Here is a 27,702-nt window from a genome sequence, read left to right on the forward strand (position 1 = left end):
AACTTTTTTATGCTATCTCTGAGCAACCTTATGCTATTCTCTGCTATCTCTAACAATAAAGTATTAATAAATTTGCTTGAAAATAGCTCAAATAATAATATTTGAGTTATCCTTCCTCTCAAAAGGGTCCGGAACATTGTATAAATAATCAAAATGTAAAAAAAATGAAGGAAAAATTCGATTTTTTTCTGGGTTTTTTGATTATAACTTTAAAAGTGTTTATTTCCGAGAAAAGTTGTACTGACATAAAAGTTGCGTAATTAAATTTCCTATAATACAGAATTGATTAAAAACTTAAAAAATGGTCACCCTTGTTTCAAAATAGCAATAATTGCGAAAAACCATACAAAAACAAGTATTCCCATTTTACGTTTTTCAACTATGCTACACTTAGGACCTTCATATTTCACACAGAAAAACTTCATAATACAGTTAAACAATACTGTAAATTTTATTAAGATCGGTTTAATAGATTTTGCAAAATAAATTTTGCAATCCAGCTTTCGAAAAAATATTCATTTTTTTCAAGATGTTACAGGACTGAAAATAAAGCAGATAGCAAGTTAAATGTTTTTTTGCGTATAGAAGTGTACTGTAACTTTCATTTTAAATTTGCAAAATTAAAATCGATTAACTACCACGGCGCGGCGTCAAGAATTTTTTTAAATAAATATTAATTATTGGTGCTACGCGCAGGACAGCGGATAGTTTGCTCTGATTGGGCATTTTAATGACCTTCGATAATGATTGATTCATTTTAATTTTTATTACATTTCGATATAAATAAATAAATTTGTTTATTGCAAAATAAAAACACATACTCTATCCTTTGAAATAACACTTTTTTTAGCAAAAACTTTCTTTCTTCATATATTTTAACTTAGAGAATAAAAGTTTATTATTTTTAAACATATGCAATTGTTTAAACAATTTTTCACAAACAATAATAAAATTAGTTTGGTTTTTGTGGAATTAAAACATTAAAATACCACAAAATATAGAGTAAAAAAATAATATATTAGATAAAGATTGGAAGAAATTTTGGTGGAAATCAACTTGTGTGAATCGAACACCGCTGTCCTGCGCGTAGCACCAAAAATTACTGTTTATTTAAAGAATTTCCTGACATTGTGGTAATTAATCGAGTTTAATCTTGCAAACTAAAAAAAAATATATCAATTATGTATTATCAAAGGTCATTGGAATGCCCAATCAGAGGAAACTATCCGCTGTCCTGCGCGTAGCACCAATAATTAATGTTTATTTAAAAAAAATCCTGACGCCGTGGTGTTAATCGATTTTAATTTTGCAAAATTGCAAATCAAAGGTACAGTAGACTTCTATAAGCAAAAAAAATTAAACTTTCTATCTGCTTTATTTTCAGTCCTGCAACATTTTAAAGAAATGAATTTTTTTTGCGAAAGCTGGATTGCAAAATTTATTTTGCAAAATCTGTTAAAACGATCTTAATGTTTACAGTGTTCTTTTACTATATCATAAAGTTTTCCTGGATAAAATATGAAGGACCTAAGTGTAGCATAAATGGTTGAAAAACGTAAAATTCGAATACTTGTTGTTTTTGTATGTTTTTTTTCGCAATTATTGCTATTTTGCAACAAGGCTGACTATTTTTTAAATTTTTAGCCAATTCTATATTGTAGGAAATTTAATTACGCAACTTTTATGTCAGTACAACTTTTCTCAGAAATGAACAGTTTTATTTCAAGCAATTTCTGCAAAAAAATTTGAGTCACCTCTCAACGTCCATCTCAAAACAGATGCGCCCTGGACTATTTAACGAAGGATAACAAACTGATTGTGAGATATTTTATGACAGAGTTTTATGTCAAATTGCAAAAACGTTCATTCAGTTTAACTCGATATAGTGGTTCCCAAACCCTTTCTTCAGTGCATCATTAATTTTGACGGCATGTAGGATTTAAAGAATGTCGCAGATCATAACATGACATTTTAGTTAAATCTGTCAGTTGTCAGAATATTTATATTTATATAAACGGGTCGGCGTAGCTCAGGCGGTAGTATTCTTGGCTCGCGTGCTGGTAGGCCGGGGTTAAAATCCCAGCGCCGGCAAGAACAACTAGACCTTTTTAAAATGTCTATTGGCCAAAGGTCTACTCAATCTGAATAAAATGAGTACCTTGGGTAAAACCAGGGGTAATAATAGGCGGTTGAAACGTAGAACTGACCCTGTTACCTTCCTTGTATACCGTAGGCCCTAGATATATCAGACTATCCTGCTATCATCCCAAAGATGCGTCAGCGATATAAAGCGGGAGACTATTATTATTTAGATAAACATCAATATTTATAAAAAAAATTTGTCAGGAGATTATTATTTAAATTACTTTTAACTGAAAAAATTAAATAAATATAAAATCAAATTTATAAATAAATACTTATATTTACGTCACTGAAAAATACTAACCTAGAAATTACAATTGTCATTTTACCAAATGTTCGAATTAATTATTTATATGGGAAATAAGCCACATATGTGGCTTATTTCCCATATAAATAATTAATCATAAAAATGCCACAAGGAAATAGCTTCAGAACAAAATGTTCGAATATTTGGTAAAATGAGCTTTACTCAAATTAGCTTTACTCACCTCACTGATTCGTTATCTATTTCGAGTGTTGTAATTGCCAACCAATTAGACCTCTATAAGTATAAATCCGTTTTAACATGCAAATACCCGTCAAGGAATACATAAATTTCTAAGTTCAATGTATAATAATCACAGAGGTACTTTTTTTCTGTAACTTCCAACTGTAATGCGTTAAAGAGAATTCGATAATCTGTGACGCACTGAAAAAAGGGTTTGAGACGATTTATATGAGAAATCGGCCATTAAGATCCAGTAGCACGTCATCAATATAACTTAGGGAGATGGTAGCATACCTTTTTTCGAAAGTTCTGCGAAATTTTGGCAACAGTGCGTCGGGATTGTTTGACATTACTTGAATATTCTGACATAAACCCATAGACGCGCTAAACGGAAGTAATAGAAAACAATTTTATTATTTTTAAATAAATATTTATAAAAATAAACCAAAATAGGTGAAAAATGTTTTAAAAGCGTGTATTTTGTTTTTTTTTATTTAAATTTAAAATTTCCCTTTAAACTATTGATGATATTTCTAGACTAAAAAATCCTCCTAAAACTTTATATAGTCGCATTAGAATTCGAAATATTTTTACGTAAAATATACTTACCTATAAGTAAAACTAACAATAATTAACAATAATCTATTTTTTTCAAATATTCCAACAATTTCTACTAGTTCTATTACACAAAAATATAATAAATTAATTATACATAAACACGAACGAATTCTTAAAATTATACACTATTGCACTGAACAGATATCGAGAACAAAACCATAGAAAAAATGTTGTGTGATTGGGTAGAATGCGATCTTACCCTTCAAAAAATATGTCACGTATTTCAGCACCTGGTTAATTGGAAGGATACTACAAATCTGGCCTCCACATAAGTGGTCTGTAGCTTCGACATGATAGGTGTGAAATTTTAAACGTTCTTGTTGTTGATTGGATAGGAAGGGTGCCATAATCTAGCCTCCATGCTAGGTACATAGCCTCCATACGGTATTTCCAATATTTAATATTTTATTCAAGTGGACGATAAAGGTAAAACACAAACAACTTTTGTTTCTTACTTATTTATTTATACAATAATGTGACATTTTACATAGAAATATGAGTATTTAATTTGGATTAAATAAATGTTTACTTGTTGAATTTTTTCACCGTCTGCACACAACAGCTGAACTGAACGGAGCCATTAGACCTAACAACAAAACGCGAAATAAAGTGTGTATTTTAAAACTGTTGGATAAACAGTACCTACAATCAGAAAATCTCTACCTTACAATCAGAAAAACTTACCTTTAAAAAGGTACTCGATTACAAAATAATGGTAGGGGAGCAAAGTATGCTAAATGTGCAGTCACTCGAGCGCTTTGGCGACCTATTGGGTTGTAAACAGTAGGTCCTAAAACCAAAAAAGTTAAGTAAAGTTTTCCATTTTAGTGGGCGCTTGCCATTTTTTAATTTAATTTTCCATTTCCAACAATCGTTTTTTCCGATTATAGCGACATCTATCCATAATTCGAAAAAATGTTTCGAATAAAAGTCACTTATTTTTACGTAAGGAATCCAAATCTGCAATAAAAAGTGAGGGTTCCTATTTAAGATTTTAAAGTAACCCCCCACCCCACATCCATGGGGGGTCGTGTTTGGTGCCTTTCGATAGATTTTTCAAAAATATTGAATAAGTGTATTTTACAGTTTTTCGATCTGATGTTCATTTCGCGAAATATCACGGGATTCGTATTTAAAATATTAAATTTACCCCCCACCCCTCTCCGTGAGAAGTCGTGTTTGGTATCATTCGATAGATTTTTACAAAATATTGAGCCCATATTTTTTAGTTTTTCGATCTGTCCTTCATTTCGCGAAATATTCGGTTTTTTCTTGTGAAACTTTGGGGCTCACCCATTTCCTTACGCCCGGCTCAAATCGTCAGATTTTTGAAATATACACTCTTTTGCATGTACTTAACCTACCTTATCTTAATCTGACAATTTCGAGTTTTTTTAGGGGTAGATTTTTTTTTCGGGCCCCCCTTAACGAACTCCCCTGTGTTAAGAGCCAATATATAGTAGAGGTACATCTGCAGGGTACCAGGTTTCTCACCATATGCTAATCTGACGCGCTCGAGTGACTGCAAAATCCCCGCTTGGGCTCCCCTACCATAACAAAAATATCAAAAAACACGACTGAATATCAGCTTTTTATGGTGACACAAACACATCACATAACCGACCATATAAAATAACTGAACGACAACGAACGAACGAACGCGAACACTGAACACAGATTCACAGATAGCGCGGGATTTGTCAAAATTCATATTCCACCAATCACAATGCCGACATCAGCGCCTCTGACAAAATGGAAGGAAAATAAATACGGTTACATGTTTTTTATTAGAGTGCGCGGGGCATGAACAAAACGAATCGTGCTATTATATTTAGAAAACTGACGCAAGTTTGTCAAAATGACAGTGACTATTTCTGTATGTTGCCTAATCAGTTATTAGTTATAATACATACATATATTCGATTTTTTGTTAGAGATAAAAAATTTTAGTAGTTCCAATGTGACACAAAATCTAGGCATGGGATAAAAAAGTTTATTTGAAGAAAGGGTATTTTTTTGTTCTTCTTAATGGCGGTACACGCTCCTTTTTGCAATATTTTATTTAGTTATAGAGTAATTTCCACATACTAACATATTTATGAAATTGGGCTCTGTACCGCCATTCTTTATTATATTACGAATACGTGTGCCAAATATCTCGACAAAATATTCAAAATTAGAGCCGCAATCTTGGACCGCTTTTTCCGTTTTTGTTCCGTTTTTGTAGCCTCTTAAGAGCACACAGTAGCGATCAACAGGTAGCAACAAACGCGATCCAAGATTGCTAAAGTTCTACGAACTTTCAAAAGTGAGGCAACAGTGCGTCGATAATTCGACACTGACAGTGACGTTTATACTATCAAAAACAATAATTTTTATACACATAGGCGCGAAATTTTGCCAAGACAGTGACGTTCGATTTCTTGTTATAAAAAAATCGATTTTTAGTAGTTCCAATGTGACATAAAATCTAGGCACGGGATAAAAAAGTTTATTTGAAGAAAGTGTTTTTTTTTTGTCTTTCTTAATGGCGGTACAGGCTCCTTTTTTTAATATTTTATTTAGTTATAGAGTTATTTCCACATACTAACATATTTATGAATTGGGCTCTGTACCACCATTCTTTATTATATTACGAGTATGTGTGCCAAATTTCTCGACAAAATATTCAAAATTAGAGCCGCAATCTTGGAACGCGTTTGTTGCTACCTGTTGATCGCTACTGTTTGCTCTTAATTGTCTACAATTTCTTCTCTCAAAGACTTCGATATTGCCTTTTAATCAAATAAAATACTTCTTCGTTTCAATATGTTAGTTATCAAAATTACTTATATTTCTAATACAGTCATGAGCACGCTAATAACCGACAAAATAGCTCAAAAGATGGAAAACATAATACATTGCGAAAAAAAAAAAGAGATTAAACTAGTGGAGGTGGAAATTATCGTTATAAACGTATTAATTAACATTACATTACATAGTTTTTCACCTTTAGACATCTGTGACAGGAGTATTTTATAAAATTCTACTGTCACAGTGACAGTTGTCATACTCCTCTGATACGTCTAAAGGTGGAAAACTATGTAATGTAATGTTATTTTAGACGTTTATAACGATAATTTCCACCTCCACTAGTTTCATCGATTTTTGTTTTGCAATGTATTATGTTTTCCATCTTTTGAGCTATTTTTCCGGTTATTAGCGCGCTCATCACTGTATATATCTCTTATAACAAAACTTGAAAATAAGAATAAAATATTTTTTGACATAACAAACTTTTTAAACTTTTTAACATAAAAAAATGATATAGAATGGAATGCTTAAAGAAAAAATAATATAAAACTATCGCATGGTATGAGAAAAGAGCCGCGTACTCGTATAATCACTGTGTACATGAAACGCTCTGGGCACTATTTTTATTACGCGTTTCACAAAACCCGCAAGTTTTCAAATATTGTGTTAATAAAGAAGCAGACATGCAGGGAATACGTTATGAGGTAAAAACATGTTCATTTTATTATAAGATGTTAACAGAGGTACACTGAGTCTAATTTTTAATATTGCTACTATGCAGAATAAAATGATAAAGATAGTTGGGGACGATATTAAACATGAAGAAGATAAATAAAAACGAAAAATAGCGAACACTGATTATTGTTGGCAATTGTAAAAATATCTATATAGGCCTGGATCACGCGTACCAAAAAAAGTTTATTAATAGCAAGCTGAAAATTTGTTAATAGCTTAACAGTGTCTAGTCGGAAAAACTTTTGATGCATGCGAACGCTGGAACAGGGGATGTTTTAATTGTAAAACGTGACTTTAATTATGAGAATTGTCATCCTGACAAGTTTATAATTGTGAAAACTACTTCTTTTTCTTCTTTTTGTTATTGGTTTCGCTGCAAGGCGATTACCAGCAAGATTTAAAGGCGATCTTGATATAGTCTGGCTCTTAGCCATACCAAAATCGCTGACTATGTTCTTGTAAGAAGTTTTTTATGAGGTGTGAGGTGTAATATAATAAATGAGATTAATTGGGTCAGGTTAAGTATGATTAAAACATACATTAAATGACAAATAGCAACATATAACACGAATACATATAAACAGTTGAGCCTTACAATTTGTAAGCTTATTTTGTTAATTGCTAGAAAACGCATTGCAGTTTATAAGCTTATTTGGTTAATTGCAAGAAAACGCATACAGTTGAGTCCGGGAATCTTTACCGGTGCGTCATCATTTAAAGCATACGAAATAAGTTGATAATAAGTCGGAAATTGAAATTTACTAAACGCAACAGCAAGTGACAGTAAGTGATTTAATGTTACGTTTAGTAAATTTCAATTTCCGACTTATCATCGACTTATTTCGTATGCTTTAAATGATGACGCACGTGTAAAGAACTACATTGACTGATTCTTCCGTTAAGGAACTTAGAATCTTGTATATAGAGCGGTGTTTTGAAGTTCATGGAAATGAATTTTGTGTTTGTGAAAACTAGCAGGTTGTTTTTAAGTTTATTTAATAGCAAACTGTATATATATGTGAAAATATGTTTGTCGGACAAATATTATTATGTTGGGTATGTTACGTACAACATGTCAAATGTCAGAAATTATGTTAGTAATAAATAGCTGTTAGTAATAAATAGAGTTATTCAAGTTGTGGGGTGGCAACACGGTAGTGATTAGACAAATACGTTGTTATTTTTCGGCTGCAATTAACCCGATTTATCGGGAGTTTCAACGAGAAACAAATAACCAAAGTATAAAGAGTGCAAAACCAAGTCAAAAACTAATCAGTAGTGCAAAAATTGGGATTCTAAAAGGTGAGTCGGCGAAAAAACTATTCAAAATTAACCAAAACAAATCGACAAGGTTAACAGATAAGAGCGATAAGAGACAAACGAGAGAGCTAAGTCTCGGCCGATTTATTTGCGACGTTGCCACTGTGATCAAAATATCCCAGGTGACAATATTTTTTTTTAATTCAATTTTAATTTAATTTTAACAAACTAAATAAACGATAGACACTGCTTTCTCTGAACTTTTGAGGTGGAAAGCAGTACCTGACGCCGAATAATAATGAAAAAGTTTTTGGAGAAAGGAAAAGGTTAAGAGAGTGATAGCCTGACAATGGACGAAGGAACAAAAAGAAAAATGAGAGAGGGGACAACGAAAATGAGGAAAGAGAAGAGACGCGAAGAGCAGAAAGCTTTCAACGAATTCACCACAAAAATAGTATGAATCAAAATTAGATACCATTATTTAAATGATGAGTAAATTGTCAAACGATGTCACAGAGATAAAGAAAGACAAAAGAGCAGTAAAGAAGCAATAGAACAGCTCATTGAAGATAACCGAAAGTTGAAGAACGAGAACAAACACCTTAAACAAGAAAACAAGGAAATCAAAGAGGAGTTAAAAGAAATAAAGGAAAATATGGAATTTACGGAATTTACGGAAAAACAACGGAGGCAGAACAACGTAGTAATGAATGGACTAACAATAGACACCTACGAACAAGGAGCAGTAAAAGAGGCGATGCTGAATTTGTTCAAAGGAAATAAGGAAATTGAGATCAAAATAAAAAATGCATAAAAGTTGGGAACAAAAACCTGTTTGATTGAACTAGAAGACCAGGAAGACAAAATCAAAGTCCTGAAGAATAAGTCCAAGCTAAAAAATTACAAGGAAGAAAAAATATATATCAACAATCACACCACAATGAGAGAAAGGGAAATACAAAAAACTATCCGGATGATCGCACGAGAAGAGAGAGGTAAAGGTAATGAGGTAAAAATTGGTACAAATAAACTCTGGCTAAATAATGAAGAATGGAAATGGAATAATAAAGAAGATAAGATCGAAGAATCAAAAAACTAATAAAAAGCGCCAATGGAAAAACGATAATCGAACAGGCAATGAACAAGGACGCGAGTAGAAATAAAGCAATATTCAACGATCAATATTCAACGTCAATGGTGAATATAAAATTCTTAATTGTATGCCAGAAAATGCACAATATCTACCTCTTAAAATCTATCAATTTCATTTGCATATCACAAACCGTTTTAGAGCAATAAATAAATCGTTAGTTTGTAAGAACAATTTCAACACCCCCTATCTCGGAAACAAAGCATTTGCGGGCATACGTTTATAAAGCAAACTGTCATTATTTTATCATGCAGAATTACCCCTTAAAGTTTGCCGTACTTATTTAAAAACACCCTATATTGACGAAAAACAGGGGTAGTTGTTAAAGTGCCTAACTTTTTTATTATCTAACATAAGCAAATGAATCAAAAAACAGAATATTAATAAGACCTGAAGCTATAGCTAGGTTTTAATTTCAGTATTTTATAAAAGCTAGAACATTCCAGAGGGTGTTCCAAAGTTTGAGAAAAAAAACACAGTTTGATTCGTACACTCTGTATACAATGACTGTGTACCTCTCTAGCAAAGATATTATTACAGCGATATTGTTAAAAAATAAGGCTATAACATATTAAAAAAATTACTTAAATCGGACACTAGGTTTAGGAAATACAAGACATTAAAAATGACCTATTTTTTGGGGTGGCGGTTGTTTTTGCCGGTGAGTATATATTAAACATTTTTGCAGGTTATAAAAAAACAAAGAGACACTTTCCTTCATAAATCTTCTAGTTATAATACAAAAAGAGATATGGTAGGTGAAAATAGTTTGTTTTTTGGTACATTCTCAAATTGGTGTATTCAACATGAAAAAACAGAGAAACGGTCGATTTCAGGTGTATAATGCTACTAATACCTTTTGTAGTGCTTGAAAAGGTCTTTAAAATGAGCTATATTAAAGGTCCATTTCATTAAAACGAAGCGAGATATGCTGCAACCAAAATTGATAACTAATGTATTTTAAGAAAAAATGAGAAGTAATTTTAACCCCCATCCACCAAAATGTAAATGCATCGTTTTCCTTTTACAATACCTTTTATTACAGTATTAGTTATATGTTACAAACATTGGACGGGTTTAAAATAATTGGTTTTTGAAAAAAAAGATCAAATTATAGAGCGCATTTTTAAAATTTTTTAAAAATCTTCATTTTTCTCCATGTAACTTAAAAATGATAAGAGATAAAGTAATGAAACATAAAAAGGAAATTTTTATCTGAAAAAGCCCTACATTTTTGTGTGGTATCTTTTTTTCGTATCTCTTATCTTTTTCGTGATATATGGAGCAAAAGAAAGTTTTTAAAAAAATTTAAAAATGCGCTGTATAATTTGATCTTATTTTTTTTTCAAAAACCGTTTATTTTAATCCAGTCCAACTTTTTTAACATAAAAATAACACTATAATAAAAAGTATTGTAGAAGGAAAACAATGTATTTAAATTATGATGGATGAGGGGTTAAATAAACTTCTCATTTCTTCTTAAAATACATTAGTCATCAAATTTTTTGCAGAATATCTCGCTTAGTTTGAATGTAATCGACATTTAGTATTGCTCATTTTAAAGGTCAAGCACTACAAAAGTTATTAGTATCATTATACACCTAAAATCGACAGTTTATCTGTAATTTCAAGTTGAATACATCGATTTGAGCATGCAACAAAAAACAAACTCTTCTTACCTACCATATTCCCCTTTCGAAATAGGTGTGTGTCTCGACAGCTAATGGTCATTGACACAGTGGCGGCCCGTGAGGTAGTGCCATAGAGCCATGGCACTACCGTGCTAACTATCCATAAACATATTTTTTATCTTCAAAACTTTTTAATTCCTATTAATTTTTTTGTGTGTATTTCTTTTGATCTTCATAAATTATATAAAATATGGCAACTATGGGCGCAATACAATCCCTGCCGACAGCGGAGAGTATTCGACAGGAGAATCTCCTTCGCGCCGAAGTCAGTACTGGCACGAGTAAAGAGAGAAAGATTTTACGAGCATTATATGTAAGTGACGGAGAAAGAGCTATATTGGACTATTAGTATACCTTAACATTAGAATCTCTGTGCCAGGCACGAGGGTATGAAGCCAGGTCTATTTATTTTGAGTTTCTTTACGTGCTGGTTTGTCGCTTTTATTATGTATATTTTCTGTTAAAAAGTTTTTGTATTTATAATTAAACTTTTAGTGCATCATGATCGTGGGTATTTTGATAATATTTTGATTATTTATTAAGTTTAATTTATTAATTGACAATAAAGATTAGTATTTTAAAAAATGTTTTGATGGTTTTTCGCTAGAAAAAAAAACTACAAATGTTATAAGGTGTTGTGGAGCTTTCGAGTTAGCTTTAAGAAGTCACGACGAAAAAGAAAATTCAGAAAATACAGGCATATTTAAGGAGCTGGTCAATTTTAGCGCCGAATTAGACAACGACTTAAAGGTTCATATTATTCAAAGTACCAGATCTTTCAAAGGTCTACCTTCTCCGGACATTTAGTTGCTTCTAATTTATTTATGTCGGAGAAGTTTTCTGCTTATAAGCATCAGTTCTCTGAATCATTTCTTAATGAACCATGGAGACAATTTTAATTTTTAAGCAAAACTCGGTTTAAAACTGAATTAGATGTAGGTAGGTACTGTATTAGCGAGACGAATTAAGTACTACCTCTGGGGCTGTTTCGCTATCGGTTTTATTGTAGAGGGAAGGTTTAAAAAGCACATTTGAAGAAACTATTAAACTTTTAAGTATTTTAGTTACCATTCCTATATCAACATCTGAAGCAGAACGCTGTTTTTCGATGTTTACATCGAAACCTAGTGCTTTAGGTATGCTATCTGCAGAAAAGCATTTTGTAAATTGTATTGATAATTTTAATTATAAAGTCATTGAAAACTTTGCAACCAAAAAATAAGAGAATGAACTTTATATATCGTAAACTTTAAAAGTGACATTACAAAAATTTGTGCATGTGTGTGAATAATGAAATAGTATTATTTTTATAAATTGGTAAATAGAGACTAAATCGTAATAACAATTTTCAAGCACTATCAGCAGTAAATGCTGGTGGTAGGTTAAGAGGTTTTTATTATTAATTAATTTACGGAACTGTTTTGATCAATGTTGGACAATTGATTGGCACCTCAGATCAATAAACTTAAGATATAAAAGTATCCGCGCATATTTTTTTTTAGTTTTTGTTGTCAGTATACCTTTTTTTGACAATATCGTGAATCCGTCACTAAAAATTTTGGCGGCTGCCCGAGTTGTGGCACTACCTTCTTAAAGTGGTACGAGCCGCCACTTTATTGACACATGTTTTTTTAATCTTTATTAAACTCATACTTTATTCCTATTAAATATTATTGTTAACTAATTACTTATCGACACATAGAGATTTTTAATAGCCGTGTTTAAAAAACTACTATACCGAAGTCACGTTGTTATAATAAAAATTCGGTTAGTAACTATGTAATAGTTTATCACAGAAGAAACGAGTCAATATAAATAGGGGACCATAAAACTGTCACAAATTTTCATTGAGGTAAAATTTATTGTCGAAAAGATGCAGAATAAGGAAACATTATGTTCACTATCATGCGACTACACATAGTAAACATTTGTGGAGTTATTCGCAGTGTATCATTTCTGACAAGGACTATTACTGTAGCTGAGAAATAACAAATGTACTAGGACTAGGCAATTATAATTTATACTCCAATAGGGATTCAAAATAATATCTAATTGTAACCAAAATTAGATGTGGATGTGATATATTTACCTGGATGTTTAAATTAAGTATGTTAAAAGTAAGAAGCTGAGACCAAAACAAAATTATAAAATAACTCTTAATATCAAAGTAAGAACTCCTTAGTACTAGGCATAGTTTTAATTGAAAATTAAAATCTTAAAAAATCAAAGATCCAACTGAATTACATAAATGTTCAAGTTAATGTTCAAAACGTTTTCGCAAGATTAAGCAAGTTTAAGAGTTCACTGACGATGACTGATAGGTCAGCAGTCATCATCAGTGAAGTCTTAAACTTGTTTAATAACCCCAAAACCAAAGAGTGGTTGGATTTAAAATGCAATTTACATTGTTAAATTGAAAGGTCTTAAAGCCGATCTTAATGGTTAACTTCCGGAAACATGAAGAATCTCTACACGAACAAAATCAAACAACCATCTTGCTGTACTTACGTCTGCCAAGTGAGATCAAGGTAGACCAGTGGCGTAATTAGGAGGGTTTAGAAGTTATAACCCCCCATTTGGGAGGTACTCCCAGAGACCCTCCAGTAGTTGTAACTCCCCCCCCCTTAGGATCATTCTGGTTACGCTGTTGAAATAGACCAAGTGCACTTTAAATCCAACCACTGTTTGGTTCTGGGGTTATTAGGCAAGTATACGAGTAAAAGACGGTTTTTGCTTGTTTTCGGATTTTGAACATTGTTTAACCCGGGAGTAGTCGCGCTCACTTCTGTAACGTCGACAGTCGCGTGTGAGATTCTATCTCAAAATACGAATTTAAAACAAATTTTTATTTTGTACTATTTTTATCTACTTTTTATATTGAAAATATATATTTCTAACAATTTTATTAAAAAAACCTGTGTTAATGGTCACCTGCCAACATCGGCCGTCTGTCCTAACGGCCAGTTTAAAAATTTCCCAAACCAATTATATATAGACTACAAAAACTGGCATTACCGTCCACCTTTCTATATCGGCCAATAGTTCTTTCATTTTTAGTGGTCGTTACTGACAAATTTTACTGTATGTATTACGAAAAAGGATGAAATGTGAGATTCTATCTAACGGCGCGACTACTCGCGGGTTAAAGCTAATTGGCTCTCCCCAAATCCATAAATTCCACAGAAAGAAGAAGAAGAAAAAAAATCCTACGCATTACTACACCATTCCTCGAGGCACTTACGAAATTTTTTCAAAATTGCAAAATTTTTCATTAAGTTATCGCGAAAAATGATAAAAATTGAAATTCTATCTCACCGCGCGACTACTCGCGGGTTAAGGGTTATTTAAACATTTATTTTATAAATACGTTGGGCTCGGATCATTACACAATAATACAATTGATTTACATTTTTCTTTTACACGTTTCTTCTTCTTTTAACAATCATTATAGTAGGTATTTTTACATTTTATAAATTTTACATTTTACAATTTTTACATTTTTTGACATTACCTACATTACATACTATAATTTATTTTACATTTTATTTTACAGTTTTCTTCTTCTTTAACCATTATTATAATAGGTATTTTTGCATTTTACATTTCCTTTTACATTTATCTTCTTATTTGAACATTTATCACCATGTCAAAACAAAAGAAAAAGGAAACAGAACGTTTACAAACAGAAAAGAACAAACGAACAACTATTAAAAATCACCTTACGAGATTAAGCACATACTTCAATACAATTAAAACACAAGATCAACCTGATTTAACGGAGTTAAATTCCAGGCTTGTAAGGGCTGAAAAATTGATTGATCAATTTGAAGAAGCTCAACAAATCATCGAAAATTTGGACAATAAGTGTGAGCTTTACTCTCCACTGCGATGGTTAAAATAGCTGACAAAAATGGCAATCTACACGATTGTAGAGTTTTACTTGTGGTAGGGGAGCAAAGTATGCTAAATGTGCAGTCACTCGAGCGCTTTGGGGACCTATTGGGTTATGATTATTAGGTCCTAAAACCAAAAAAAGTTAAGTAAAATTTCCCATTTTAGCGGGCGCTTGCTATTTTTTGATTTAATTTTCCATTTCCATTAATTGTTTTTTCCGATTATAGCGCCATCTATCCATAATTCGAAAAAAGGGTTCGAATAAAAGTTACTTATTTTTATGCAGATAATCCAAATCTGCAATAAAAAATGGGGGTTCCCATTTAAAATTTTAAAGTAACCCCCCACCCCACCTCCGTGGGGGGTCGCGTTTGGTACCATTCAATATATTTTTCAAAAATATTAAATAAGTGTATTTTGCAGTTTTTCGATGTGATGTTTATTTTGCTAAATATTGCGGGATTTGTATTTAAAATTTTAAATTTACCCCCCACCCCTCTCTGTGAGGGGTCATGTTTGGTATCTTTCGATAGATTTTTGAAAAATATTGAACGTGCAATTTTTAGTTTTTCGATCTGACGTCCATTTCGCGAAATACTCGCTTTTTTCTTGTGAAGTTTTGTGACTCACCAATTTCCTTACGCCCCGCTCAAATCGTCAGTTTTTTTAAATATACATTGTTTTACATGTACTTAACTTACCTTATCTTAATCTGACAATTTCGAGTTTTTTTAAGGATAGATTTTTATTTTCGGGCCCCCCTAAACGAACTCCCCTGTGTTAAGAGCCAATATATGGCAGAGGTACATCTGCAGGGTACCACGTTTCTCCCCATATGATAATCTGACGCGCTCGAGTAACTGCAAAAATCCCCGCTTGGGCTCCCCTACCATTGACAGCGCCAGCCAATCTAACTTTATTAGTCAACGTTTACACAACATTTTACAACTACCTAAGACAAAGACTAACACTTCTATATTTGGTATTGCCCAAATGCACAAAAACATTAACTATTGTGTGTCTGTTGAAATTAAATCGACAATAAATGATTTTAACAAGAAACTGACTTGCTTAATACTGCCTAATATCACAAGATGCACGCCACAATTTTCATTTGACCCTGCTACTCTGAATATCCCAAATCATATTACTCTTGCAGACAAACATTTTTACCAACCGGCCAATATTGACTTACTTATTGGTGCGGACACGTTTTGGGACTTAAGTCTTCTAATGACACACAGAATTGCTACGTTTCGACTGAAACTGACTTCAACGAAACACATACACACGAAGACATTTCTGTAAAACTTATTTCAAGGAGACGACTTCACAGAACAATGACGGTAGATTTACTTTATCAATTTTTTACAAACAGCCTATTTCCTCTTGGGGGGACTCTACAAAACAATTTCTCAAATTATTACTATTAATACTACTATTATTATTTACTATTTTTACTACTACTTCTAAAATTATACTTCAAAAACTTTGGAGATTAAAGATTTCCTGGGATGAGTCTTTGCCCCATGACCTACACAGTTTGTGGTCAAACTACAGTTCACAGTTGTTGTCCATACTTAACAGTCTTAAAATACACACACCTTTCTTTACCAACATCATATCTCCATTCAACTGAATAGATTTTGTGATGCATTGGAGTATGCGTTTAGCCTACGATGTACTGACACAACTTGGGAAAATTAATCTTAAACTTATTTTGCTCTTAAATAAAGGTAGCTCCAATTAAGAGCGTCACCGTATACGGACTTCAACTATCCGGTGCTCTTTTTCTTTTATACTACTACTTAGAGTGTATACAGTACTCTGTATTACTTTTATTTTCTCTGCTTCTTTTACTACTTCATTTCTTCCTTTACTACTTCACAATTTACGCTTTACAATTTACACTTTACAACTTACACTTTACAATTAGACACAATTTAGAGAACACGTACAATGGGTACGACTCTACAATTATTGTATTTGCTTGGATATAATACTTATCCTCACTTATCAATTCAATTTAAGAAACAAATCTCCTCTCATGGAAATCATTTTTCACGCTTAACTTCTGGGCCTTTTCTACATCCGGCATCGACTATGCTGGAACATTTCTTTTATTGTGACAGGACGGGAAGAAACTACCAAAGCATATATTTTATTATTCGTTTGCTTTTCAACTAAGGCCATCTATGTGGAAGTTGTAAGCGACCTCACCTACTGATTGTTTCTTAGCAGCCTTACGTCGATTTAGGTCTAGATGAGGCAAGCACACTAAACTTTAGTCCGATAATGGAACCACATTTGTTTTTAAATAACGAGATCAAATTTTTCATAACTTAAGGTTATTTAACTTTATTACTTTTAATAACTATATTAACTTGTAATATTAATTAATTAATGTAACACCCTTGATGTCGAAAATCACAAAGATTTTACCACTTTTCTGTGCCAGGTAGAAACATGTTTAAATTCAAGGTCATTTGTCCTCTTTCCTTTGATCCTAGTGATCCTACTGCCTTGATACCTACACGTTTCCTTATTGGAGACACCCTTATGTTAATCCCTGACCTAATTAGCTACAACATCAAGGAAAATAGACTTTCTCGTTAAGCACATATACAATCTACTACGCCTACATTTTTGGACCAGGTGGTCCATAGAGTACACATCCACTTTACAACAACAATGGAAAGTATATCAGCAGAACCTTCAACAACAATGTCTACCCCCTACCGCCTTTGAGGTGGAAACCTACAAGCATCATCGACACTACTACATCCAGCACCTTCAGGAAACCTGTTGTGGTGAAATTGTGCGTGTTTACCATTTCAAAGTGAATCGTAGCCAACTTGATTCTGCGCCATTTAAACTTTACAAACTCTGCGTTTCGTTATTATTTACGTACTTCAAAGTGGTGCAAGGGAACATTTTTATTCTGCACAATTTTAATTCTAACTGACTCTACCGTTCGTTATTTAACTCGGACAGTGAAACGTAGTGAACAATTATTTGAACAGTTTTAATTTTACTTTTCGTCGAACAATTTTGATTTTACTTTATTTTAAACAATTTAAATTTACTTTATTTTAAATACCTTTAATTTGCTATTTTACTTTCGTTTTTGTATATATCCTACTTTATTACTATGTTACGTACATTTATATTCTTTATTACTTCTTTTACAAAGACTGTAGAGGATCTGACTGTTTTTGGTCGCTGCACTGTAAGTAACCAATTGAAACCCGATGGTTTCAAGGGGGGACTTATGTTTACGCACATTTATAATTACATATGTACATTTATATTGATATCTGAAAATACGGACCACTACGCCAATGCGGCTAATATTAATACATATATGGTTCATTTTTTACTACCTCCGCTCCCGTCTCAACCAAGACGGGACTGAGGTTCGAAGTTCACCAAAGGCAGATTCCAGATTCCCATTCGAGTTAAAACATTCAGACAAGCAACACACATAATAACCTTTTATTTTCTGTTACATTATCTAGTTATACTCAACATACGTTTAAATTCAAAAATACTAACAAGTGCGAAGTGATTTATTTACCACCCCCAGTCAACCTTACTTCAACTTCGTAAAAACAAACAATAACCACTAGAAAATTTAACATGTTAATGTCCCCAAAAAAAGACTAAATGCATGGTTATAACATCAGATCTAATAAGGTGTAAATTAAAGCTTGAGGGTCAAATAATAGAACAAGTCATGGAGTTTAAATATCTAGGCATCACACTATATAGCTACGGAAAGCTCGAAACAGAAGTGGAAGATCAGGTGAATAAAGCAAACAGAGCCGCAGGTTGCCTGAATGAAACACTGGAGAAACAAAAACATCGGAAAAGAAGTGAAAGGCAGAATTTGCAATACAGTCATCAGGCCAATAATGACATACTCGGCAGAAACACGACCTGATACAGAAAGGACAAAAATAATGCTAGAAACAACAGAGATGTAAACAATGCGAAAAATCGATGGCAAGGTACTGTGAGATTGATACACGACTAATTAGATAAACATAAAGATATACTTAGATTTGACAAAATTCGTGCTACATAATTTTTTATTACCTCGGAAGCTCTAGTCTCAGAGATTTTAGGGAGTGGATTCTTTAATAGATGTTAATAACATATTCTTATTAGCTTAAAAGAATTTAAAAAGATAGAAAAATTTAAATAAGGATGTAGAATAAAAAGATAAAAAAAAATAAAAAAATAAAATATTGGGCGCCAGTGGTTACCTAAGGGAAACCAAACTTTATACAAAAAAAATAGAAATAAAACAAAGAAAGATAAATCAAAATAAAACAAAGAAACATAGTCAAATAAAATGATATACATAATATAAAACATATTATAATGTAACTTACCTCCTTTACTTTATACTCAAAATTATATGCTCAGTCAATTTTTTATTGTTCTTACGATTCAAGAGAGAAGGAAAGAAATAATAAATTTATATGTTGAAAATCAAACATTATTTATTAAAAACCAAAAACATTAATCTCTGATCTCTCTGTGTTACAATTAGAGATCTAGATTATCAAATAAACAAAGATGAAACGAAAAAGTTTTACAAGCATAAAAATTATACCTTTACAATGAATGTCCTGTTTTCTTCTGTTGGTTGGTTGGTAAGTCCAAAACGCTATTTCACTACGCGAAAAAACACTTCACTGTTAATAGCTACAGCAAAGAGTACATAAGGTTATCCATTGTTTATAAAAAAATATAGAAAAATTCAGCATTCAACTCGAACAAAATTATTTAGTTAAACTCGAACAAAATCACTTAAAGTTCAATAAACTGGAACAAAATTTACTAGCCCGCTTAGTATTCAACTAAGGGGTTGAAACTAGTAACAAAAAAAAGAAAACTGTACATCATTCCTGCTTCTGACTGCACAAAAAAAACAAAATACCAAAAATGGTATCTACAAATTAACGACAATTCGCCTGATAGCAACGAAAATTGTCGGAGTCCCATTTTTCCACCACACTTCATCGCCGCGCTGAGTTCTCAGCCGGCCAGGAAACTGGTATTTAACTACATTTTGAAACACTGACTCGGAACTGTACTTGATGACGGGTTCAACACAACTTAACTTGATGATGGCCCTGGTGGAACTGACTGAACATCATGATGGCCCTCATGGAACTGCTTAACAGAACCGAACATGATGATGGCCCTAATGGAACTGACTTCCCTAAGCTCAACTTTGATCCTTCTAAACTTGGGTTCCTTCTCCCAAAAAAAAGAAGTTACCTCCTACTTTGACCAATAGTGACCATACCAAACATTTCTCTACCAATCAGGTAGCTAGAAAACTTATTCAGGACATCCTACAAAATGAATCAATTTTTCTTTCGACCAATTACGAGCTCGCTATCTTTGCAATGACAAGATTCCTAAGTTCTCACGAAATGTGATGATTCACACTATACAGTTAGTTTTGAGAACCAATATTACTAAAGACACCGGCTTATCCAGGTTGAGATTTCCTGTTGTGATACAAACATTCAATAGATTTGTGTCTGAGAACGCCCTAAACCTTAAGACTCTAGTCTACAACTCTGCAGGGGTTCTTCCTCTAGCTATTTGGATATACCGACGAAAATAACTCAATACTGTAAATGTCATAAAAACCTTTTATCTTGCAAGCTACATCAACGCTGGTGGCCTATTCCTGGCACTTAAATTTCGAAGAACAGATAGATAAACAAAATTCGTAATATTTGACTATCTACGAAAAAGGATTGTAGTCTTCACTTAACGTGGGACCTCTTTGAAAAATGTTCCGTTTACAATTTTGTAGGATATAAACAATTTGGGGTACCTTATTACACCAAATTTCAAAGAATCGTACGAACAACGAAACAAACCTCCAAACCCGTGAGAAATGAATAACGTTATACTCTGCATAAAGACAGTACCGTTTATCTCATTATCGTAAACAACTATTCAATATACAGGGCGTAGCGAAAGTGTAAACTAGATCGAAAATTCGAATAATTTTGGTATTTAGGATGGAGCAAAAAAATAATACTAGGGGCGTACTTAGTTATATTTAGACAGTAAATTTGAGACTGTTTCAAGATAGAGCTAAAAGTGCAGATATACTACGGAGATGCAAGTTGGACAACATTAATAACTGGGTGAAAAACAGAAGAGTAGAATGGAATGGCCACATAAGCCGAATGACAACAAATAAAGTAGTAAGGACGGCGAGAGACAGTTCCTCAATAGGAAGACGATCACTGGGAAGACCACAAAAAGGATGGAATGACAACTTACTGGAGACATATTGAAAAAGAGACAGAGCCGTGTCTACATAAAAGGAAGAAGAAGAAGAAGAAGGTTTCCTCGGCAGAGCTAGCATGCACACCTCTGAAGCGAAAACCAACCAGCCCAATGGGGATTTCAATAACTTTTGAAATTTCCCTTAACTAGATGAGCTGGCTGGTTTTCGCTTCAGAGGTGTGCAAGCTAGCTCTTCTTCTTCTTTAAGTACCGTGCCCAAATTTTTAGGCGTGGGTAGCTTCCATAACAATTTGCCGATATCGTTCTCGATCTTGTGCGGCAGGTAACAATTGATCTGCCGATAAGCCAGTCCATTGACGAAGGTTTCGGAGCCATGAATATTTCTTTCGACCAATTCCTCTTTTTCCGTCGATCTTTCCATTGAGTATTAACTGCAGCATCCTGTATCTGCTACCTCTCATTATATGCCCCAGATATTCAAGTTTTCTCTTTTTTATCATCTTCATTAAGTCACCTTCGCCTTGACCTACTCTATTTAAGACTTCTCTGTTAGAAATGCGTTGAACCCAAGATATTCTGAGCATTCTACGATATGACCACATCTCAAAGGCTTCTAATTTGTTCATCATGTTAACCTTCATGATCCAGGTTTCACATCCATATAGTAATACAGGATACACATAACATTTTAGGAACTTGATTCTTAGTTGTAAGTTCAGCTGAGAGTTGCTCAGAATAGATCTAAGTTTCATAAATGCTCCTCTTGCAATTTCTATACGAGTTTTAATTTCTTCATCCGGATTTAGTGTCTCGTTTATCCAACATCCTAGGTATTTAAAATGGTTAACTTTTGTTATTGATTCATCACTGACAATTGGTTGCATAGGGCCGACGTCTTGTTTACTAACCACAAGTAACTTTGTCTTTGTTGCATTTATGTTAAGTCCGTTATTGGAGCATTCTCTAGTGACTCGATCTATAAGGAATTGAAGATCTTCGATGTTTTCAGCCATGATCGCGGTGTCGTCTGCATATCTGATATTGTTAATAGTTTCACCCCCGATTCGAACTCCACATTGTCCTTCCAAGGCTTCATTAAAAATTATTTCTGAGTATACGTTAAACAAAGTTGGGGATAACACACAACCCTGTCTGACACCTCTTTGAATGCAAATTTTGTCTGTTTCTTTGCCGTCTACCAGAATAGAAGCTTCTTGATTCCAATATAGATGTTGTAAAAGTCTCAGATCTTTATCATCTATTCCAATCATTTCTAGATATTGAAACAACCTATCATTTTGAACTCTATCAAACGCCTTCTCAAAATCTATAAAGCAGACGTAAATTGGTTTCTGTACTTTCCATGATCGTTGAAGTAATGTTAACATTGAGAACAAAGCTTCCCTTGTTCCCAATCCTTCTCTGAAACCGAATTGTTTGTTTCCCATTGTCTCTTCACATTTCTGCTTGATTCTATTAAGAATTATCTTAAGAAGTAGCTTGAGAGAGTGGCTCATGAGACTAATTAGTCTAAAGTCTTTACATGATGATGTATTAGGTTTTTTTGGGAGTGGAATAAATGTAGACTAAATGTAGGCTGAGGAAAAAATTATATACAAAATTCCAAGTAAGTTTTTAGTTTGTGAAAACTGTTCTTATAGATAGCAGTGCGTAAAGTGTTTAAAGTGTGCGTGAAGTAACAATGTATTTTAAATGGGACTTACTTTTTCGCACTGTTTTTGACACACTTTCATATAATCAAATAGCCTTAACTATCGCGTTGTCATGGTGATGACATAATGAGCAATAAATTGCGACAAAAGTTTTGACAGTTTTGTGGTTTGAAAGAAGTTAGAATTTTTAAATGTCAAAGTTCTAAAAATTGTAGAAAAGAAATAAATTCCAGCGACGAAGAGTTAGTTTTTTATTTGTTCATCATAGATAAAATATTGTATAAAACTGTGCGTGAAGTACTTTTTGCGAACTTACGCGATGTATAGCACTCGCTCCGTTGTCGCTTGTGCTCTAAACATCGCGTGCGTTGGCAAAAAGTACACTTCGCGAACAGTTTCATAAATAACGTTTTTAGTAAAATTGTGTCTTATTTCCCATCAAAACTAGTTAATTGCAAAAATGCCACAAGAAAATAGCTTCAGAACAACGTTGTGTGGTGTAGCTCTTTAAGGGATTTTTTAAATTAAATAATATACCTTTTATAAATGATATATTATTTTTATTAGGACTTATTTTTTTATAAATCAAAGCTACGAATACACATTCGTACTATTTTTAGGAAAATCTAGATTTAGCCGCCAGTATTGTAGTTTTCACATAAACACTCTATTTTCTCTTAGGTATGTTGTTTTCTTCATTATCCTGTATGTTTACAGCGTTAATATTAACTCTCATAATAGCCGTAATTTACACGCCGATACGGATCTGTATTGTTATGATAGCTGATCCTTTATGGCCATGTTACAAACTGAAACTTAATGTTGTGGACAAGAGATATTGGTACGAACGATATTAAGAGGCATTACGACCATTAATCAACAGTTTGTTTAACGAAGTAGGCCATTTTCTTGTTATTCTCGAACGGATCTTTCGGCACTTCCGAGTAGCACAGCACACTTGACGTACGAATTAATTGACGCGAACATAAGGATCTGCTAATTTCTTTGAAGTGGTGAAGTGGGATTTAGTTGAGATAAAGTAATTACACTAATTAAAAGAAAATTTTAAGCTAAGGGATTTTCGAATTTATGTGCCGAGTCCTTTAAGGCAATTTGTGCCACTTAAATTATTCATACTTCTCTGCCGCAAATTAGGTACACTTCTAGTTCTCTAGTTCTGCATAAAGTTATTAAGTAGACAATATGCATTAAGATTACTTTATTTATTATTAACGTTCTGGCTTTTAATCCAGGCGAATAACTTATTTTTCAGTTAAATATCGACGCTGAAAAGTGGAAATCAGGTATTTTCGAACAGGAGATTTTAAGAAGCAAATAAAAACAAATTTGATCAAAAAATGTACTGAGTAGGCCATTTTTACTTTATCGTACTATATACGTAGTATAGTATAATAGATATTACTTTATCGTACTATATACTGTAGCAGTTATGCTACGGACCATTTAAAATTAATTACGATTTTCGATTCATTCAATTAAATTTCATTAAAAATACCCCTCTAGAAAATTCTTTGGAGACGCCTATTTAATCGCCTAGGTGCCTATTTTCGCAGCGAAGCAAGAGGAAAGCGCCGCGCATGTTTCTATCGGATCGATACGAATCGATTTCCGATAACATTGAAGATCAGTTGGTCAGGAAACGGCTCGAAGGGCGGATGGCGCGCCTCTAGTGAGGTGATTCTCACTTTTAAGTGACGGGATTGAGACAAATTTTCGATGGAAATCAAATAATTAGAAGGAAATCAAGCGTCAGCTAATCCCATCTACAAAACTAGATAACCAAAGTTAAACATCTCTTTGGACTTCTTCACATAACAGAAGTGGATATTCCGGCGTGCCTGCCTTGTTTCAGTAAGTACACAATACATTTATCTCTCATTCCTTCCTTGTGAAATCCAATGCAACATTGTAGTTAGATCTTTCGGTAGATTAATTTACCACATAAGTTTATATATAATTCATAGTATAATAATGATATTCATTCTCATTTGCAAAGGAACATTCAATCAAGGCCATAGTTTTTTTTAGTCCAAACCTAAATTTTAATATCTTTTATAGGTACCTGATCGTTAGGCTTTTTACTTAAGGTTTTTTATCTGTGATTTATAAAAAGTTTTAACGAGTATCTATACAGCCTTCTGTCACGCCCATCTAATGCGCACGTCCCTGTCATGTCTGAATTGAAGTAAACTTCAGAAATTTTGACATGACATATGAATACCTAACCTACCTAATATTTGATGTTTTTGTTTGGGCCTGTTCAATATGTACTGCTACTGTTCTTGAAATACATCATAACTAATTAAATAAACTTTATTTTAGATCCCGTAACTTAGTTATTTAGTCACACAACGTGACTCTATCACGTTAATTATGTACTAGTTAGATTGCTAGCCACTCTGTGATGGTTTATCCCTAGAGTGGGCTGTTTTTGTTGGATAATACACCATACCTGATTTTACTACAACCAGCATCTTCACCCAGGACCTTGCAGTAGGACTTACTCACCACAGCAGCCAACCAGCGTTAGCGTGCCAAAAGAATTCATCTCTATGGACTTGCAACCCTACTTTTAACCGGCTGTTGTGTAAAAGCTAAGTTTATTTACTTTTTCTGTATTTACTTTTGGGTAAGATATATTTGCTACATTGTAAACTTTTCGTATGCATACGATTAGGAAGAGTACATATATTTTCGTGATAGATAGGGTTTTAGGTTGTTGTTTTTTTTTTCTTTTTGATTCAGTATAAGTAGGAGTTAGTTAAAATAAATAAAATCAGGTCTTGTTTAATAATCATAAATAATTGTATCTTAAAATTTAATAGGGAATCGGGTTGTAAAATTTTGTCGCGGATTTTAAAATAGGGAATACGTCTAGTAGGTTTTTTTTGTATATTATATAAAGAGTCACTGACCAACTCATTTATATAGACCTTTTTGCTATTCCAACGGACTTTTGATTTGGATTTTGATTTTAATACTTTTGCTTGGCCAGTGATAGTGGATAATTGCTTGTTGAGTGGCCTTTGCGGTCCTATTTTATCTTTTCCCCATCCACTATCACTGTTATTATGTTGCGTTATATGTAAAGTGTTATTATTTAATATTTATTATTCATATATTTGTATGTATTAAGGTTGGTGTTTTATTTCAGTCTGTATTACCAGTATATAACATAGCAAGACAAGATCAGTATTTAGTATTTTGTATTTCAGGTGATTGTAACCAGTGTCATAGAGTTCCTGTTGTTCGTTACTTCAAAATCTCGAACCTGTCCAACTTCTTGGTTCTGAGAACCGAGTTGTTCGTTCGAGTTGGCGCCCTTTTTTCTTCTTCTTTCTTTGTTGTAACTCGATATTATTTTATCTCTAGCATTCTTATCTATTTTCCTTCCATTTTTGTATTAACTGTATATATGCCAATTACAATATATGGGGCAGAAAACTGGGTACTTAATGACAGACAAAAAAAAAGATTACAAGCTACAGAAATGAGATACTTAAGAAAAGTGGTGGGAGCAAGAAGATTAGACAAAAGAAGAAACGAAGATATAAGACATGAATTACAGGTAAAATCGCTCAACGAAAAAGTTGAAGAAAATAAGTTAAAATGGGCTGGACACATGATAAGAATGAGTGGTGAGAGACAAGTAAAAATGACATGGGAGGCCAAAGCAGTGGGTAAAAGCAGGAGGGGCAGACCAAGGAAAAGCTGGAACACTAGTGTAAACGAAATACTCAAGAAAAGAGGAACATCGTGGCAAGAAGCAAAAGTTTTAGCAGCAGATAGGAAGAAGTGGCGTAAATTTGCAGAGAGTATTATATAAAGGAGGAATCCTCGACACCTAATGGTAAAAGAGGCAACCGATTATGTATGTATGTATGTATTTTGTATTAACAGTCTCATTTTCTTCCTAGTTACTATCATTTCATTACCAAATTTCCTTTTTATATCTCTAAAGCCAATATTCGGTGTATAGAAGCTAGCCCGAGTACCCACTTGAGATTTAGTGTCTCTCTGCACTTTTGATTTTTCCTTTCTGAGCTAAGCCCTCTTCTTTTCGTCTTAAATCTCTTCTCATTTATTTTACCCATCTTTATTCAGTTCTTCTCTTCAAAAATCTCTATACCCAGAGTATAGTGGTTCAATACGTAGTATAGTATAATAGATAAAGCTATAGGATCGTGCAAAAAATTTTTTTTCAGATTTCACTTTTTTTCGACGTTTTGAGTCCCCCTGAGTCTAAAAAGCAAATAAAAAAACATGTCGGAAGTATGTACGTACGTATGTACGTACGTACGTATGTCGCTACCGCCCAGCAAAAACTATTGGACCGATTTTGATGAAATTCGGTATGAGTAAGTTTAAGAGAATTTTGTCGAGAAACTAAGCTTTTAAAAAAACCTCTCAAAGGGGGGCCGAAATAGGGGGGTTATTTAGAGCCCATTTTTGCAAATTTTGACCGAAATGAATGAAATTCAACTCAAAGTAAGTTCATCGATAGGTAAACAAAAATACGGAATTTGACATTTCCAAATTCAAAATGGCGGCCAACATGGCCGACCGCCCACCCGACACATTTCTCTACCTATCTAAAAACTTGTTTAATATAAGTTTAATTTGAAAAAGTCGTTATATAGCCTAAAGATGGGGCTATAAGAAAAATGTTATCGTTTTTCAGAAAAAGTTACGGGTTGCCTATATTTAAGGGGTCAAAATTTGACATAATTTGGACTAGATTTTCTCAAAAATGGCTCCAAGGAATTTTTTTATTTTTTGACATAATTTTGATATCCTATCGATAAATTGAATGACATTAGTCAGATTTCTTAACTCCCCATAGGAGGCAAGTTATGAATTTTTTATAAAAAAATATTCGAGTGCCCGTAACTTCCTTCTTAATAGAAACTAAAATTTGAAATTTTGCATACACTTTACTTTATTATCTAT

General features: G+C 33.0%; 1 long non-coding RNA gene across 1 annotated transcript; it reads left to right on the top strand.

Moving 5' to 3' along the window:
* Nucleotides 1-24,393: 24,393 nt before the first annotated feature.
* LOC126888274 (uncharacterized) lies at nucleotides 24,394-25,887 on the top strand. The gene is made up of 2 exons (XR_007699483.1): nucleotides 24,394-24,603; nucleotides 25,075-25,887. It is a non-coding gene; the product is annotated as an uncharacterized LOC126888274 (long non-coding RNA).
* Nucleotides 25,888-27,702: the final 1,815 nt, after the last annotated feature.

This window comes from Diabrotica virgifera, chromosome 7 (assembly GCF_917563875.1).
Source record: "Diabrotica virgifera virgifera chromosome 7, PGI_DIABVI_V3a".
Classification (NCBI taxonomy): domain Eukaryota; kingdom Metazoa; phylum Arthropoda; class Insecta; order Coleoptera; family Chrysomelidae; genus Diabrotica; species Diabrotica virgifera.